This window comes from Hypomesus transpacificus, chromosome 21 (genome assembly GCF_021917145.1).
Source record: "Hypomesus transpacificus isolate Combined female chromosome 21, fHypTra1, whole genome shotgun sequence".
Lineage (NCBI taxonomy): Eukaryota > Metazoa > Chordata > Actinopteri > Osmeriformes > Osmeridae > Hypomesus > Hypomesus transpacificus.
The window spans coordinates 9,631,159-9,648,922 of NC_061080.1; positions in this window are offsets into that span (position 1 = coordinate 9,631,159).

The following is a 17,764-nucleotide window of genomic DNA, read 5'->3' on the forward strand; positions in this document are numbered from 1 at the left end:
TGGTATGCTATATACAGGAAACGTTAGCATTGCTAATAACTGTTAGCACAACATCTTACTGTCCTTATAGCTTGCGGTTGCAATGAGCATACGGTTGGAACAGCACCTCTTTCCAGGTTCAGCTTCCTAGCATATCCTGCTTGAAATTGTCCAAGTTTGTCAAAACTGTCTTGGGTGAAATGTTCAGAGCAAATGAATGATTGAGTGTCGAACTTCGCCTGGATCTTCTCATACACAACAGCAGCCATGCCTGTTGAATGTTTGGCTCCTTGGGAAGACTGTAAGTGTTAGCCTTCCCTGTACAGCCTGGAACACAGCATTTACGACCGTGGTCCATAATCAATATCCTTGTTATAATTCAAAACGTTCTTCTTTGTAATTCCTTATAAGTAGCCTACACAGAGCAGCGCGCAGCTAAACTAGTATCGCCCTGGCTGGTCTGGATGTAAATTCTGGGGCGTGACAAAGATACAGACCAGAGCCAATAAGAGGGCGATCACCGGTCCTACGTAGGACCGGTGGCTTTGTTGAAAAGCTAGCGTTTTACAGCCAAATTTTTTCTTTTTGAGATTTGAATAGGAAAGAGGTGTCAATAGACTTTGATATTCACGGTATGTTCAGTTTACCCTCCGAACTGTCGTTTTTCAACAATGACAAGGTAAAATCGGTTTTGCAGTCAATTGCCCCTTTAACACTGCAGGCCACTACCATCATACTTGATAACCACAGAAACGTATTACATGGTATATAGGCTTAGACTGACATCTAGTGGACAATTAGAACAACACATGTTGCAATTTGTGTTGCGGGCCCTGAATTTCTATTACACATTAAGTGTGTACGTGTATATACAGTGGGAAAATGTGTCCAAACTTTTGACTAATAATATGTATGTAAGGGATAATGTATAGAACGCCGGTCATTATCGGGAAAATAAGCCCCTAATAAACAATAATAATTGCAGTATCACATCCATCCACCCCTCCACCAAATACACCTGCATCGTTCCATCCAACTCTTCATTATTCCCTCCACCCCATCAACCACTCTTGAGAGCAACATTTTGAAGCTGAAGTTTCAGCACCGCAGTTCTAGGATTTCTAGATTTTCGCCAAAAGACCAAAAAGAGTGCGACCAAAGCAGTATTCCCCACAAATAGTACATTCTATCTTCAACTTGGTTGTTAACAGTTGTATGTTTAGCAAAGTGTAATAGCTAATTGTTAGGTAAAGACAATCATATATCTCAGGCACTGCTTTGTTAACACAGACTGGTCAGTGTTTTTTGCCAACACACTTGAGGAGGCTGTGTCAGCATATGTAATGATGTTTGACCTGTAGCTCTTACATCAATGGTGATGAAGAGTTTTGAATGTCTGATACTTTTGTAACTACAAGAGACAGTCCAGAACCTGGCAGATCAACTCCAGTTTGCCTACATGAAGAGTTGAAGTCTAGATGATGCTGCCCTTACATTGCTGCATCATGTACATTCCCATCTGGAAAAACTAAAAGGCTTGTGTTTGTGGAATATCTATAGTGCCTTTAACAGAATGTAAACACTTCTGTTGTGAATACAACTACTAAACATGAAGAATGTGAATTCCTGCAATCTGAATTTTAGAATTGTTTATTTTTGGATCAAAATAATTCAGTTGTATTAAATTTGGCATACAAATAATTCAGATATTATATATTCAACAGCAATATATTTCAGTTTTATGAAATTCGACACACAAATATTTCAGATCTTTCATATTCAAATTCAGATACTTTTGTCAGCTTTCTAGCTCCATAAATCCGTTGCTTTGCATCCTCCGACGGATGGTCTGGTGGCCGACAACAGCTCCGCTATGTCCTTTATTTTTAAACCATTTAATAAATAGTTTTCGATGGACTCGAACGGGATGTGGATGGTTGGTCGTCCCCGTCCCATTTGAGGCTCCACAGCATCCAGCCGTTCCAGGACTGAAGAGAGGTTTACTATGGCAACCTCATTAATGTGTACGTCTGTGACGGCAGAGTATGCAGCCAAGCTCTCTGTGACTTGTTCTACTCGGTCACGGGCATCAGACTCAGATATATTATTAGTTTCTACCAGCTAATTCTATCAGTGTCTGCACAATTTGAGGGAGCGCCATGATCTGTGATGCGTCCTCTAAAGACCCGGCAATTCAATCAATTTCCCGGCACATTTGCCATGTAATGCAATGCGTATGTGCACACCGCCCCCTACCGAACAAGATGGGTAGCTCGGTCAGCAGGGAGCTGAAGAAGAGCGGCTACTGACGTCACTCTACTGCGCCGCTCAGAATGCATTTTCGTTTTCGAATTATGGGCAGTTCTTTGCGGGCAGAACATGAAAATGAAAATGCAATGTCCGCTCTGTTTTTTTTTTGATTATGGCATAACATGTGCAGTCTTGATGAAGAAAATGCAAATGCAAATAGGATGATTGATTACTAATTTTATTTATGAGTCAAATAATGCAGCCACATTCTTAAAATGAAAATGCATTTCTGGAAATGCATTTGAATTTGAATTGTGGTCACGATTTTGCAGCCACGTTCTGAAAATGAAAATGCATTTCTGGGAATGCATTTGAATTTGAATTGTGGTCACGATTTTGCAGCCACGTTCTTGAAAATGAAAATGCATTTCTGGAAATGCATTTTCATTTGAATTGTGGTCACAATTTTGCAGCCACGTTCTTAAAATGAAAATGCATTCCTGGAAATGCATTTTCATTTTCAAATTTTACATTTCAAATTGAATTTTGGTATCTATTTGCTGGGGCATATTTTGAAAATTAAATTTCAAATGTCTTTTTCGTTTTCATTTTAATTAAGTGAAAGAATGAGCAGTCTTAAGGAAGAAAATTAAAATGCAAATAGGATGATTGATTACTAATTTCATTTATGAGTCAAATAATGCAGCCACATTCTTAAAATGAAAATGCATTTCTGGAAATGCATTTTCATTTGAATTTTGGTCACGATTTGCTTCCATATATAACTAGCTCATTTCATTGTCAGTCAAAGCCAGTTAGAAAAAATCGTGTAGAGGGGGCGGGGGTGGTGGGGGCAGGGGGGGGCGGGATGCGCAGACCTGGTTGGCTTTAGGGGGCTGTCACCGGGGCATGGAAGCGCCTATTGGTTCATGCAGTATGTCAATCAAAAGCTCTGAGTCTAGCGGCCATTTTAAGATTATCCACGGCTTTCTACTCCACCCACATCATGTTCTACGATCGATTGTTTGTAAGACTGAAAATAAAATAATTGGCAAAGGAAGAATGAAGCAACAAGATCGTGGCTATGTGTGGATATAATTCATTGTTTGGACAACTACTCGACATGGTTTGATACTTTGGACCCTTGGGAATGTAAACAGATGAGGTTTTGATGAGTTGTGTGCATTCCTGGAACATTCCTAAGTCATCATAGGTAAGTAAAACTTTTTTCTATGTATGTATCACATGTAACTTTTAAATTTTAATTATAGCTTATGTTCACATTGCCCAGCTAGATGTTACAAATAAAGTAAACCTGTTACTGTATATTGTAAGTATTATTATTATTATAGTTCCGTTGCTGTATATTGTTACTGTTATAGTTTTTATTACTAGTTGGAGACAACGGGGGACTGGTTGTTTTCATCCTTATTCGTATAAGTATAACCTACTTTAGAGTTCTTTCCCCTGGAACAGATTTCATGTTCCAACTGAGGGGGGCTGTCGTTGTTTTGGTGTGTGGGGCTGCATCAAATACCCTTTTTGCTCTGTTAAATTGCTGCACTAGTCCACACTTGACCGGTGGGGATCTCATTCTATTATGACTGTAACTGTTAGCTGCTCCTGGCATTCTCTAATCCCTGCTCTCCTCTCTGTCCCCCCCCCACACATTCCCTGTGGTGTGGGGGGTTTGAGCTGTCAGGACCTGCTTGGTCGTCGGTCTGCTTACGCTGAACCAGGTCGTCACCCGGAATCCAGTCTCCATGACGGCCAACAGCGAGTTTCCCGGTCCCATCCAACGTCTATAAAGCCGAACAATGGATTTTGGTGTTTCAAAACCCATTGACACTGTATGACTATGTTTAGCTTGTGTTCTGCTCCTCTCTCTTACCAACCGTCTCTGGAGGAGGGGATCCCTCTCTGAATTGCTCCTCCCAAGGTTTCTTCCATTTTTTCTCCCGGTGGGAGTTTTTCTGGGAGTTTTTCCTTGTCTTCCTTGAGGGTTTAGGTTGGTTGAGGGGCAGTTCTATGGGCGCATGTGAAGCCCTCTGTGACATGCTTGCGTGTAAAAAGGGCTATACAAATAAATTTGATTTGATTTGATTTTCTCAGAGCATTGTTGAAGGAACGGTCAACGGACAAAGACGTTGACGGTACTTTCTGTTGCGAGTTGAGCTTGAATTGGTTTATTTCAATGGAAGCACAAGAATCGTAGCTTTCCAACGAGGTATCATATGTGTAGCAGTCTTAACAAAAATATTTATTCAATTGTGTGCGTTATCACTGAGGGAGGGGCGCGTAGCATTTGTGGCTCGCCGGCGAGCCAAGGATCCAGAACTTAAGATGGACACTTGCGCGCCAGTATCAACTAACAGTTTACAATCCTTGCCACATATTTTCCCCTCCAAATACAGTCCTGAATCAACGTTTAAAAAAGTACTCTTTACCCTGAACCTTGATTCACCGGGGGTGGGCATCTGGCCCTTCATGACCACCCGCTGGCGTTTCCCGATACATACGGACAATCACAGTCTATTACATCCACGCTCCCAACAAACCAGAGCTTGCATCTGTTGTTCTCTGGGAAGTGGTATTGCTTGCCGTAAAGCCAGACCATTAAGATCTCCCTGGCAAACGCCCACTAGATTCCCCCAAATCAGGTTTAGCCTGATGAACTAAGTTCACAAATCTCGTTCTGTAACTTTTGCAATTCTAATTGCATCTCCTGATGGGTGACTCCTCTCCCTTCGGACCCCACTGAGAGCATCTGTATGGCAGCTACAGTTTCTTTCTCCTCCAAAGTTTTTATATGCTCTAATTCAGCTGCCAAATTAATAGCAGCCTCTAGATTGGCTGGTTTCCTACTCCGCAGTTGCACCCTTACATCCCCACTACCGATTTTAGCAACATACTGATCTTTGGCCATCATATCTCGGGTAGCAATGTCAACCGTAGGGTAGGCTGTGTCAACCAATCGGCGGATAACATTGCCAAAGTCCCTGGCAGTTTCCCCAGCTTTCTTACTCCTATCCTGCAGCTGGGCCCTGTTCCAATGAACTTGTGACTCAGGCCCCAGATGAATCCCCATTGCTGCTTTAAGGTTAGCATAGCTGGTTTAAGCCTACGGAGCTAATCCCCGATACACTTCCCTGGCATTCCCAATAAGTAAGTGAGACATCATTTTAAGCTTCATTGCGTTATCCCATCCATTGACCTCACTAGCCAAGTCAAATTGGTCTGACCAATGTTGGGGTCTTTTTTGGGCCTATGTAGGGTGAGGTGGTACGTGCAGGGAGTAGCCCAGGACAGAGGTCAGCTAAGGCTGAGAAACAGCCCCAGTAAGGAAATAGTCTAAAGTTGAGACATTGTTGTTGTCCCATATTCAGTTATGGGACAAGAACTACTTTGTGGTTCACTCACCCCTCCCGTTAAAATGTTCTTACCATCAGGAAGCCAGGTCAGGATGACCTGATAGCGTGTTCCCCTAGTTCAGGGGTGGCCAACCCTGGTCCTCGAGAGCCTCAGTCCTGCATGTCTTAGATTTTTCCCTGCTCCAGCACACCTGATTCAAATGAATGGTCGTTATCCAAGCCTGAGAATGACCGTTTATTTGAATCAGGTGTGCTGGAGCAGGGAAACATCTAAAACATGCAGGACTGAGGCTCTCAAGGACCAGGGTTCGCCACCCCTGCCCTAGTTAGAACGACCCTGGTATCATAGGAACCCAACAAATAGAGTGGATACATCTGTTCATCTTGAACAAGTATGTGTTGTCTGAATGGTGCCAAGATATTTGTGTGACGTGGGTAGGACTGTATAAAAGTACTTGTCTATTGATTACATGTCAGACTTCTCTGGCTAGAGAAGTTCCGCGTGTGTTCCCAAGAGCCTATGCAATAAAGACGAAAGCCTTTGTAATCAACTTCCTCGACTCCAAAGCCTGTTATTCTTACAACATTAAGAACCACTTTTGCGCCTCCAACACCAATCAGCCCACGCTCTACCTGCTCCGGAGAAATTATCAGCCATATACACCGGGCGCGCCATACCACCAGCAAGGGCTGCTTGTCCTGCTTCTAACAAATATCCGCCAGGCATTGTAACAATTCACCAACACCCACAATCCCACCGCTGCCACCAGTGTAGCGGACCGTACTTTAGTACAGGATGGGGAGAGGTGAATCGGACAATGCACACACTGGCTTGTAGAAATATGTCTTCATTAGGGATGGGACGTATGGCACTGACGCATCGATGCTTGTGTCGCAAAACCAATACACACAGTTTCGAAAAAGTGTTTTGGAGCTTGTATCAAATTACGAAACCACGTGACAGATGACGTTCAATGCTTCAAACGTCACGAACTGGTTCGAAGTTTTGCCGCTCTTCTGAACCAGAGCCATGGAAGGAACGAAGCCACCGCTTCTTGTTAAAGACAAATCTCACATTGTCAGAGAAGCAGCACCAGGCATCTAGAGTTTCTTCCATCAGTCATTATTATTTAGCCAAATCCGTATAGTAATAATTATAAATCTGTGCATTTGTGTTGTGTTATTTTATTGAAATGAAACGTAACATAATAGGACTAGGTAGGTCTATACAGTGCCCAGAAAACAAATGTTGATGATTCGTCAACATTGTCAACAGTAATAATAATTTGTAAAAATAAAGTTCCCCCAGTTCACAATAGACCTACATATCACAAATGTTAAGAAAAAATCGGTGTTATCTAGTTTAATTGATATAAAGACCATATCGTATAAAGTCCGTCCACCCGCAACAAAAAAGTAATGATTTCTTTGGTGGTGTAGTTGGTTAAAGCATTGTACGCCAACATATTGTTAATGCGAATCTGGAATCCTGAGTTCGCGCCTCAATGCAGGGACCCTCGTACGACGTTCTTTAACTTTTACTGTGAGAAAATGACTAAAGGCTATTGACTATTCTAAAGGCCTACGGATGTATCACAACATTTTAATATGTGAGAACTAATATCAGATCAAAATGAACACATGTAGCCTTAATTAAATATTGAATAACGTAGGGTAGTCTACCGTCGGAGACAACCACTACGCCTCATTCAGCCAGTTTTAGCGGCTGCTAGATGACGCTGTTCATTTTCAATGCGCCGATAGTTCGGCTCTTTGGGCCGGCACAATCCGGAAGAAACCACCAAAGCTTCACAAGGCATCGTTCGCCCATCCCTAGTCTTCATTAAGTAGGTACAAAAGAAACAACCCAGTAGCCTACTGCATCAACGTCTGGTTCTGGTCACCCCGCTCGATCGCACGCAAACTCCTCTTTCTCTGGCCCACACTCAGTCCTTTTTTCTCCCTTCCTCACGCTCTCTCTCTCTTTATATACACGCTCCTCCAATCACCCCCAGGTGTGCCAATCAGCGCTTAATTGTCTTTGCTGGGCTCATAGACCCCACTTATCACAATATAAGTCTATGTCTCATTCAGCTCCAGGTAAATCGGCAATCGGCCCATATGAAAATGCAAACGTGCTCGTACCCTGTTCATATCCACAAGCACATTTGTAGGCAACTTTTATTGACGTAAGCAAATAAATGGGGTGCTAGTTTACCCATTTCGGATTGGTTTCAAACTTAACAAAAATCTGGAAAAATAATTTTATGAAAAAGCTATTAGTATGAGCCAGGTTCGAGAATCGAACAAAAATTATTGGGGGGGATATTTTTGTAAATGTTGACTGGAATTCCACCTACATCCACTGGGGCCATTGCTTCAAGCCGAGGGGCAAGGGGTAGGGGCCTGAGTCGATCACAGCTATTACAGTTTTTCTCAATTGCTAAAACACTAAAACCCATTGGCTGAACAAAGTTCTCAGTTGCCTGAACTCATGTAGGTAATTGTGCCTGTCTGTTGTCAATAACTTAAACCATTTCACATGGTAAAACACAATTTGCTGATCTCACTTAGAATTTTCAGCAAAACTCAAAACACATTCTCATTTTTAAAACACATCCTGCACTCTAATGCACATGTCATCCATACTGGTAAACACAAATGGCAACAATCAAATAGAAATAGAGATACATGTCATTGACTAAACACAACCACTCAAAATTGATTTCACTTGTTTCAAATGATGTGACACAACCAATATAAGCCAGTTCAGAGAGCAAACAGGTTGTTGAAGGTGGGAAAATATTGCTTGTGTTGTCGACAAAGTGCTCTGGCCTAACCCAGCCCAAAGACAATAAGAAGCACATTGATCACATGTTTACTCCTTAGATTTTTGTCCCTTTTACTGTAGTATGGTATACTTAAGTAATAAGCCCCAAGAGGCTTCGCGTCGCTTCGCGTCGTGCCTAACAACTCCCCTTACCTGTTCTAAAATCAGCGTAAACCACAGACTCGCGGGGCTTATTGCTTTTCTAAAACTGTTACTACAAATATTTGATATGGTTCAGTGTTTCCCCTAGGATTTTTTTTTGCAGTGGGGGCAGGTCAGGTCTAGCCCCCTCCCCCGGCCAAAACAAAGTGCTAACCCTATATTTCGGAGCAGCTTAATGTTATAATCTAATAGCTAATGTAATATTGAATATTGCACATATTTTTGTCCTATTTCCCCTAAATAAATAAAATTTGCATACTTAAAGACACCTTACAGTATGTTCTAAATGGCATAAATGCTGCCAATTAATAATTGGCGTAACAACTTATTGTAAATGCGGTGGCCTAGCCTACAGATTAAGGTAGGCCATTCGGAAGCAGGTATACTGTCTGCTTAATTTGATCTTGATTGGCTAAGCATTCTGTAGCAAATAATAACAATATACCCGCTGTTTATTCATTAAAACTAGGCTACTTAAGCATAATAATGCACCTAAAATACAAACGTGAGCAAGGGCAGCAATCGCTATCGAATCAACAGACGTGCAATTTCGCTAGCAATGGAAGAATACAAACAACGAAAATCACCAGTTGACTTAATTTAAATTTGCAAGAACTATAGACTAATACAATAACAGGCTTAAATGAACTGACAACATAAGTTATACGACTTTCAGTTCTCAAGGCACGCGCAATCTCAACTGCGCTGTGAAGCGCGTCTGTGCTATTCTCCGACATGCGCTCTAACAATCACGGATGATGGACGGCCTAACATTTTGTACAGCTCTAATTCTGATACCGTGGCGGCAGAAATTTAACCGTGGCGGGCCGCCACGGTAAAATCAACATAGGGGAAACACTGTGGTTTCATCAATAAAAACTATTAAAAACAAAATAGTTTAATAATAAACCGTCATACAAAGTATAGTTCCAACATAAATCGTTGCCACGCAACAGCCAGATGGACATCTTTGCCGTCTTTTTAAATTTGAAATATTCGATAAGCAGTAATATGGAATGTTAAAGAATGTTATGAGGACAACCTGTGAGGTTATGCTGGATTTTACAACGGCATGGAATGCCATATAGCCAATCACAATCAATGATGGGAACAACCAGTTTTAGAATGTAGTACAGTGCATTGCAGGCTGTATACTGTACAATGAACAAATTGTATGGCCCTGAACATTGTGCTTTCCATTTGTTACAGTAACAGTACTGACTGCTCAATAGATTTTGACTGGTTGCAGGTTCATATCAACAAAGAACAAGAGTGAGTTGTGAGTAGTGAGATGCAGGGTATATAGTCCTGTATACAAGGAGGAGAAAGAGCAACACAAATTCAAAGAGCAAAGCAGAGTAGTAATTTCTGATACATTTTGAGCTACTATGATAGAACATGTTTTTGTTCATCAAAAGAAAATGATGGATAAATATCAAATTTGTTTTGAGATTATGTAAAAATGTACTTCTCCCTGAGAACTATATGTTTTGAACAATGTGTTTTCTATGTTTTGGTGTATTGTTAACTGACTGCTTGATAGTGTATATAATTTTGATCACTTTGTTTATTATTTGAGAGCAGTGTTTGATTTTGAGCACAGGTAAATCTGTTTTGAGGCGAAAGTTTCATTTTGCAAGAGGATTCAGAGGTTTTGTAAATAGTGCTTGAAGATTAGATTTTGTGTTTACAGTTTTGAGAAAGTGGGAGACTGTTTCAAGAAATGTGTTTCAGCAATCGTGAAAAACTGCAACTTCTTACAGAAAAGGTAGGGCCTATATAGCAGAGGACGGACTCTCCTGATTGGACAGATTGACTTGTCTGTCTTTATAGGAGAGCGCCTATTTTGAAAACATGAGTCCCCCGAAGATACTTTCGCTATTTTTAAGAATGATTTTGATGCAGGGCATACATACGATGTGATAGTTGATATGTTGTCAACCAATCACAACATCAGGATGAGTATAAGCATTTGAAGTCACGTTTGTCAAATTGGTTCTAGTTCTTGGTGTTCGTTGGCATACAAAGTTAGTCTACTCTTATTAGCCTAGTTTGTGATAAGAGCTAGCAACAAATTGCAGATTAAGGGGTCCCCTATCGTCCAGCTAGCTCTCAACACTTGGCAGGAATTTCAGGTCCACTCACAAAAAACAAACTTGACCCTCTCACGGGACATATTGGATAATAAAATGTTTTATTGAATGCAATTGGTTCCTTTGTATATTCTGTTCTATTTACCAAACTCCTTTATTGTCTTAAATTGAGCAGCTGCTGGTGTGATTGCTATCTAGATAAGATTCAACTTGCATCAAGTGACCTACTACAAATATAAATGTTCAGGTTCAAAGTATTTTATTGTCAGATGCACAGGACTGGGCACTGAAATTCTTAGGACAAGACAACGCAAAGCAACCTGGCATAACATATAAGTAGCCTACACAGAACAGAACAAATGTTGTTAACGTGGTAAATTGTAAGTGGGCTGATGAATAGAAACAACGTGTTTAACAAGTCCCATTTACGTCAACAGTCAAAAGTTAAATGTTCAGTAGAACAACAGTCCTCATTAGGCTACAATACAGCTAGGAACAGGGAAAAAAAATTAAGCTAATGTTCTTCCGAACAAATTTATTGACGGGAAATTAAAGATATCTGATCCAAAAGTTATAGTTGACAAATTCAAAGATTTTTTTGTCAACATTGGTCCATCTCTGGCAAAAGAAATAGATGAAACAGATAGATGTCCTGCGTCATACCTTCAAAACTCTTTCCCACCTATAAGCTCTTTTGAAGAACCCACCTCAATAGAAATTCAAGATATCATTATGAATTTCAAAAATGCAGCCCCTGGTCAAGACGAAATAAGCGCCCTTCTCTTAAAACAAATTGTTCCCGAAATTCTAGAGCCAACAACACATGTTTTTAAGACTTCTCTGAGAAACGGAATAGTGCCAGCAGACCTAAAGATAGCTAAAGTTGTATAACTGTACAAAACTGGAAATCCCTGTTTTTACTAATTATTGTCAAATATCAATCTTACTGGCCATCTAAAAAAGCATGGAAAAGGTATAAGGTATATAAACGGATTGTGAATCACCTACAAGTTAATAATAAATTGTAGTCGGTGATTCGAAAGGCCAGAGACGCTTGGTGTTTGTCCCTGGCTTGGGAACCACAATTCACCTAAGGTTAGATTCTCAGGGAGATAATTGACTCGTTAATATCTGACTCTAATTTTGAGACACGTGCACAAGTGCGTTACCTGTAACCTCGAGCGCTAAACAGTTAATGACATGAAACTCTGACGTAGGTAAAAATTGTCTGCTTGATCAGAGCTCCGACCCTGAAGTATGCGTGTTCACTAAACAGTCGTTTATCTCTACTATAATATAGATTTAACCATAGTAGACCTAGTAGGATATGTAATCGATCACTCAGAGGCCCCGGTAAATTCCTTCGGAGCGTGGAGATCCACTGTAAGTGACTCAGAGGCCTTAAGTTAAAACCTACTCAAAAGTCTATGTTTATAATCAGTTAGCCGCATCAACCAGACTAGATCTAAGTTTTCACCGCTGTAGCCTGATAGATACGTTTCAAAGAGAACAAGTAACGTCAAAATGCACAATAATAGTTTATTATCTAAATAGTAAGATAATCAATACAATGATAATGAAATATCATCAAATACAAAACATACCTTCAGAGCAATGGTTAACAAAGGTATGTCACAATGAAGACTAGGCGCCTAACGCACCGGAGCTGTATCGTATACAAAACTCGAAGTGATTGGTAACACTTCTTCCTATATACCTCCTATATACTTCCTATATATAACCTGACTAAAATGGGGACACCGGTCACATGACTGAAAAGTAGTCTAAACGCATACAAATTCAAATTGGATCATTAATCAAGGCTACAGTAGACCAAGTGGTTCCCTTGCAAGACAGGGGAATATGTTAAACACATGTTGGTCTGCTGTAGGCACAAACTCTGTAAACCCTGTACATGTACATGTTACAGTATTACAATTATTACTAGCATGTAATACATAAAATAAGAAACAAAAGCATATCAAACATGACATTAAAAGCTGTTTAGAACCTTATTTTCAAGAACACAACTTTTAATGATAATTTCAGAGTCTTCCTCTGTCCACCTTCCTCTTCAACTGTTGAGACCACCTCTCCAGAGGTGTGTCATTAAGGTTTGATGGTCATTTTAGCATTCATGCAAATCAACAACTGTCCCAGACGAGTGTCTGGGTGACCAGTGACAAAGGGGCTGCCAAAACAGCCCTACAATGTTATACAGACATCAATATGAATTTGAAAAAAAAATTCTACATACAAGGCACTCTTACAACTTGTTGATAAATCACATTACATTTACATTTATTCATTTAGCAGACGCTTTTATCCAAAGCGACTTCCAAGAGAGAGCTTTACAAAGTGCATAGGTCACTGATAATAACAACAAGATAGCCCCACAGCATTGCGGGTAGTCAAAAACAAGAAGTACATATTGTGAACAACCAAAAAATAGTGCTAAAGGGAAGAAACCATAAGAGCATGTAGTTAAACAAGTTAAAATTACACAACATTAATCTCTAAGTGCAGGTGTACCTGTAGGAAAGCAATAAAAATAGGATTAACTAAAATAGAAGCCAACAGTTTAAATCAGCTACCACTAACCAACAAGAATCAAATCACCACATCTTTAGAAAATAACGGATATACTATAGGAATATTTCTTGACCTTTCCAAAGCATTTGATACAGTAGATCATAACATACTTCTTAAGAAACTATTCAAATATGGATTTACAGACTCCACCCTACGTTGGCTAAAAGACTATTTGACTAACAGAAAGCAGCTTGTCTCTAATCAAAATAATATTTCCTCCGAAAATGTATTAACATGTGGTGTACCACAAGGATCCATTCTTGACCCCCTCTTATTCTTAATTTATGTTAATGATTTAGTTTGTAAAAAAATATCCAAAAACATTGACATCATAAGGAAAGTAAAAACCTTGCTATCACGAAATATGTTCATGATTCTTTTTTACAGTTTGATTTATTCTTATCTAACTTACTGCAATATAATATGGGCTAGCACGTACACAACATCCATCAAACCTCTTTATCTTCTACAAAAGCGCTTTGTACGAATTGCAGCAAATGCCTCATTCACAGCACACAGCAGCTCTGTTCCATGATTTAAATGTTATGAACGTATTTGATATCAATACATTTCAAACTGCCTCATTTGTCCATAAGATTGTTAAAAAAAATTCAAAAAATAGATTTCATAGAACATCCAAGCACTACTTTCACCTGATTTGTTTGTTTTTCTGGTTTGTTTTCCTTGTTTTGTTTTTCTGCTTTTCTTTTCTTTGATATTTTGACAACCTAATATACATGTAAACACTCCTATGCATCATTTTGACTCATTTCTTCTTTCTTTTGCAAGTTGTTAAATATATTTAGTATCGATCACGTATTTTTTATGTTCAATGATATAAAATGAGTTTCATTTGATATTTTCTGGTAAAATTTCAACGATTCTCTTTTGTCTTTTGTTTCACACATGTAATTAACTTACAATTCATATAGAAATGTATGGTAACATTTCGATTTATTTCAATTGTTTATCTTGGAAAAATGTGTTTAGTTCGATTAATGTATAATATTGACTATTGCGTTTGCAAGTTCGTCTGTCCAATCAGGAGGGTCCGTCCTCTGCTAGATCAGCTATACCTTTTCTGTAAGAAGTTAATGTTGTTGTGCTTTATGATTTGTTGAAGTGTTTTCATATTCGCTGTTGTGTTTTCCTATTTGGCGTTTTGTGTTCCTCTTTGCCGTTGTGGTTTATGATTTGTTGAAGTGTTTTCATATTTGCTGTCGTGTTTTATGATTTGCTGTTGCGTTTTTCTATTTGCCGTTTTTCTATTTGTACTAAGTTTGGAACCTGAAAAAGTTAAGTCTAGGTCACGCAACTTCAGTTACAACCAGAAAAGAGAGCTCACTGAACAGCGTTTACAGCACCAACCTGTGCTTTCATAGCTTGTATCAGAGAAAGATCTCCCAAACACGTGTAGTCCAGAGGTAGGGGCTAGAATGACACAATGCAAAATGCTTTTCCAAAAACTAAAACTGCATTAGTACAGAAAATTCTATAAAAACAGTTAGAGTTTGAGGGTAATATGCAGGGAATAATGAAAGTGATCTAGTTTCTAATGCTTCATAGACAAATACTCAAATGATTAGTTATTGAATTTACAGAGTCTTCCGAGAAAGGAGGGCTTAGGGCTGGGCGGTATCCCAGCTAACACATGACGTTGCGGCAACGTTGCCAGTAAGTGCTCAGTTGGTAACCCGCGACGTTACCTTCTGGCAACGTCGTGGCAACGTCGTAGCAACGTTATAAAGGGAATGTTGCCAGTTGATCCCATGGGCAATGTTGCCACGACGTCGTACCTTGGTCCGCTGGTAACGTCATTTTTAGGTCCGTAGGCAACGTTGCCGCGACGTCGTACCTTGGTCGGCTGGTTCCGTTATTTTTTGGTCCCATGGACGACGTTGCCGCGACGTCGTACCTTGGTCGGCTGGTAACGTAATTTTTAGGTCCGTGGGCAACGTTGCCGCAACGTTGTACCTTGGTCAGCTGGTTACGTTATTTTTTGGTCCCATGGACAACGTTGCCGCGACGTTGTACCTTGGTCGGCTGGTTACGTTATTGTTTGGTCCCATGGACAACGTTGCCGCAACGTTGTACCTTGGTTGGCTGGTTACGTTAATTTTGGTCCCGTGGACAACGTTGCCGCGACGTTGTACCTTGGTCCGCTGGTTACCTTATTTTTAGACCCGTGGACAACGTTGCCGCGACGTCGTCCCTTGGTCGGCTGGTTACCTTATTTTTGTCGCAGGACAACGGATCTTGAATGCAATATAGTGGTTTATATATATAAATGTAGACACTGCATGTAATTCATGTGCTGCTCAGCCCCAGCAGGTCATTGGTCATCAATGTTCTCATATGCAGACACATAGCGTAAATTAAAAAAGACAGAATGTGGAATATAATTTAGTCTTTCATTCTTTACTATAAACATGTACAAAAGCAATCAATGTGTGATGAGTAACATGATTAAGCAAACATTATTTGTAGGCTATAGCACACCAAAGCTGTATGACACACAATGCAAATTTGTGCTCCAATAGTTTTGTAATACAAAATTGTTAAATGTGACCAAAAGGTAAGCGACTCTTAAGAGTTTCATTTTCAAAGACAAGTCATCACAGAATATTACAATTCTTCCTTAGCAAACCTGCCCCTCAGTCTGCCCCTGAGCAACAACTTTGCGCATGCCCATTTCAACGCATAGCTGAAACTGGGCTTCCTAAACAGTTTTTGCCGGGGTCCTACCGTCTTTCACACAATGGATTTTACCTGGAAATAAGTTACTTCAAAGGTGAGTTTCTTTTCAGCCATAGTTTTAAATATATAAACATATTTTCAGAAATTGGATGGGGCATATAGGTTTGAAATTGAGTTGTTTATAGCGTTATATCAGATTCACATTGTTTACGTTAGGATTTCGCTAGCTAGGTTAAACCCTCCAGAAAGTTATTTTGAAATACTGAAAATGCATACATGTTATCAAAGTTTAGCGTCTCAAAAATCACCCTCAAAAGAATCAGTGAAAATAAACGTTCAGAACTGTTAGAAAACCTTGTCCCAAAATAGTTTATTTAGCTAGCTAACCCTGAATTTTCAAAGACGCTAGCGCGTGGCTGATCACGTTCACAGTCGGTCATGGCATGCACAGCAATGGCGTCTGTAAAAGTATCATGTCACTAATTCTTCCAATTTGTACATGACATTTGTTTTTGGATACGTTTATTCGTTTTAACCTTTAGATGCGTGAGTTCTAAATATTTCAGACACTTTCACCAGAGTACGTGAGTTATTTTTCCAAAACGGAAGCCATGTAGCTTTAATTAGCTTCCGTTACCTAGCAACCTAAGATAATACTCGTACCAATGCTACTACTTGCTAGTGTTACTTGTTAGCCTACTAATTGTACATTTTGAAGCCATACTGTAGTGTTTATCATATAGTTTCTGCCCATCGGAAAATAGTTGGTTGGAATGTTCAGAATCACACATGTGCGACGCTACGCTGTGGGGCCCTGCTTTCGAACGATCACATATGTGCAATGCTTCTTCAATATCAATATACTAATAGGCTACTATGTACGTAAACTACATTCCACTTTCATTTCTGTACAGGTGATCCGACCACCATCACAAGTACTGTGTCCCTTGGAAATTATGGTAAAGTAATGAATGACCGTTTATAACAGTGACAATAATTGTATGAGCCATGGCAACCCTAAAGGCTATGCTTTGAAGCAAAAGTATGACTTAAAACGTTTGCATCACCAGATGCCATACCTCTAGGTGTCAACTCTGGTCTGGTGGAGGAGAACCCATAGGGCGCCCCGGAAAACAGCTGGCAGCCAGGCAAGTGCAAATATAAGACACTCAAAAAAATACTCATACCATTGCCATTGTAAGGCATACCTAATTGTAAGGCATACTTAAGTTGTTCTGATCGTGGGGGGAAACATATTTGTCAAAACAACAAATGTTGTCTTACTAATGCTTTGTATACCCCATTCAGCTGTACCATCTTGGGCAAAGACCAATCAAGGTAACATTTGTTAAGTACATCAATGTTACAGCTAATCTAGAAGAACCACAGTGTATGCCAATCATGCAAACTCTTGTAAACTTGTTTTACTTATCTTTAATTACAGACACATTACAGGTTATGCTCCGGAAGATGGAGACATTGGAAGAGAACCAGCGAGAGGCTCTCCTGTTCAGGCAACCACAGGGCAGACACACTGAAGAGGTGCCAGTGATGGACCTACAGGTGGCCCAAACACAGGCTGAACTTCAAGACCTTGAGGAGCGCCTTAAGGTGCTGGAGTTGCGAAAGAGAGTGGTAAGTGTTTGGAGATCCCACAAACTATGGCTTACACGCATTCAACGTTCACATTGGTGCTGACAATAAGTTCATGACTTCTAATTCCAGACGCTGTGATGAAGTGGAAGACGGGACTGGGAGAGAAAGCTGTGGAGCTCCGCATAGAGGAAACA